Source organism: Mustela lutreola, chromosome 14 (assembly GCF_030435805.1).
Source record: "Mustela lutreola isolate mMusLut2 chromosome 14, mMusLut2.pri, whole genome shotgun sequence".
NCBI lineage: Eukaryota > Metazoa > Chordata > Mammalia > Carnivora > Mustelidae > Mustela > Mustela lutreola.
This window is the reverse complement of record NC_081303.1, coordinates 39,126,175-39,128,353: the sequence shown is the minus strand read 5'-3', so window position 1 is coordinate 39,128,353 and position 2,179 is coordinate 39,126,175. Positions and strand designations below refer to the sequence as shown.

The 2,179-nt window shown below is 41.3% G+C and overlaps 1 pseudogene; it reads right to left on the bottom strand.

The window, feature by feature from the left end:
- Window positions 1-1,162: 1,162 nt before the first annotated feature.
- Window positions 1,163-1,932, bottom strand: LOC131815322 (dnaJ homolog subfamily C member 2-like; annotated as a pseudogene).
- Between the last annotated feature and the right edge of the window lie 247 nt (window positions 1,933-2,179).

Below are 2,179 nucleotides of genomic sequence, written 5' to 3'. Positions count from 1 at the left end.
CAAGGCCTCCAGTGTCCTGGCACCTTGTAGGCCCTCTTTAGCATATGAAAACACCTTTGAAATCTCCCTTTCCCTCACCTTCCCCCAACCACAGGGTATATAACCTGCCATCCTTCACAACCCGGGCAGGAAGGGCTACTAAAGATGGCCAAAGTTCCTGCCACAAGACCTGAACTCGGACAGAAGAACAAAGGCCCAAGCAGGAATCTGAGACCTCCGCCCCGGGCTCCTGTGGACCAATGGGATCCCGACGAGCGGGCGGGATATCCGAATAAGGGAATCTTGCCAAAAGACCCCTGAGCTTTCCCCAAGACCCCTTAAAAGCCCCCTCCTCCCTGCCTTGAGTGCGACTTCCCCCACTCTGCTTTCCAGAGTTGCGGAACCTCGCCCGAGGGTGCCCACCTCCTCCCGGTGCAACATTCTCAGCTCCCCTTCACCTGGGCCCTGAAACTTCACCGGAGAGAACCTTTAATAAACCTTGCCTTACACCCACTTTGCCTGATATTGTGTTTATTTCGTCGGAAAAACTTTACACTGCCCACAGGTCCTGTCCCCGTGCTTTAATAAACCACCATTTTGCACCAAAGATGTCTCAAGAATTCTTTCTTGGTCATCAGCTCTGGACCTCAGCCCACCGAACCTCACCTAGGTTCTAGAACTTCATCATTCTGACCGATTTGTACTGCTGTTTCCACTTCACCAGTTGCTTTGTCTACATTCTAAGATGCTGTTGCATGTGACCTTCAGGCTCCTCTTCTCTTTTCTAACTTGTTCATTTATTTCTTCTTTTTTCCAGAGCAGCCTTTCCTACTTCCTTAGTAGATGGTGTTTCAAACACTGTAAGCTTGCTAGTTGAAGACAATCACAAATTGTATCCACTTCTTCCATCATTTTAACCTGCTCTGCCTCATTGTCAGGAAAGTGATTCCAGGTCTTAGACAAGTTTTGAAGGTTTTGCCTTTCCTTTAAATGGGCTTTTTTTTTTTTTTCCTGGATATCTTCTTTTTCCTTCTTAGCCAAAAATGCTTATTGTCTGACTTCCTCCTCTTCTTTCTCTTGGCTAATCAAACAGCTTCTGGTTCAGCTTGTCCTTGTTTTTCTTCAGTTTTTCTCTCCTTCCATTTTGCTTGGCTTTGGTTTTCTTTTCTGCTTCTTTTGTGGCTTTTTCTTCTTCCTCAGTTTTTTTTTTTTTTTTATCCTTGGATCACAGCATTATCAATTCATGTTCTTATTCTGTTTATTTCTTTTTTTCCCTTTGTGCCCTTGTTGCTCTGTTCTGTTTTTCAATCCTTCTCCTCTCATCATATTATTTTTTATTTTTCTTCTTCATTTAAATAAGAAAATTCTCTCCAAAAATCAAAATTATACCAGAAAGAATGAAATGGATCTATACCTTCTAATGATGAATTCATAACACCAAGTTTAGCGACTTCTTTCTTTTTATTTGACCATCTGGAATTCCTTTCAAACACTGGGGAAAATACATCAAAGAAAAGTGTTCTTTGCTTTACTTTAGGAAGGAACCAAGTTATCAAAAGTAGGATCTACACTGTGGAATGCTTATCTTTTCACTGGATCAGATAGCATTTCATAAGCTTTAGTTATGCAAGTGAAATAGTGTTATCTCTTTCTTTATTGGTTCACCAGCTGCTTTCCGTTTGTTTTAAAACCATTGCTTTATCTTCAGCTCTTTGTAATCAAGTGTTTTCAATGTGGGAAACTCTTCTAACTACAACCCTTCATCTTCTGATTCTAACCGATAACTCTTTTTATCCTCCAGTTCCTGAAAAGAGGCAGAAGCATTTTGTTTCTACTCTTAACAAAAGCTTCAAACCACATTCCCAGAGGTTCAGCTTGACAGAATGCGGAAGCAGTCAGAGCATGGGTGACAATGGTGCTATGGTTGTCTGCAGAGCTAGGCAGGAGCAGCATAAGGGCACCAGGCTACATCGTATTTTCTTTATCCATTCATCCAAAGATGGACACTTGTTTCCATATCTTCATTATTGTAAATAATGTTGCCATGAACTTGGGGTGAAAACAAGTTAGTGTTTTCATTTTCTTCAGATACATACCCAGAAATGGAATTGCTGGATCATATGGTAGCTCTATTTTTAATTTTTTTGCAGAAAATTCATACTATTTTCCATAGTGGCTGCACCAACTTACATTCCCACCA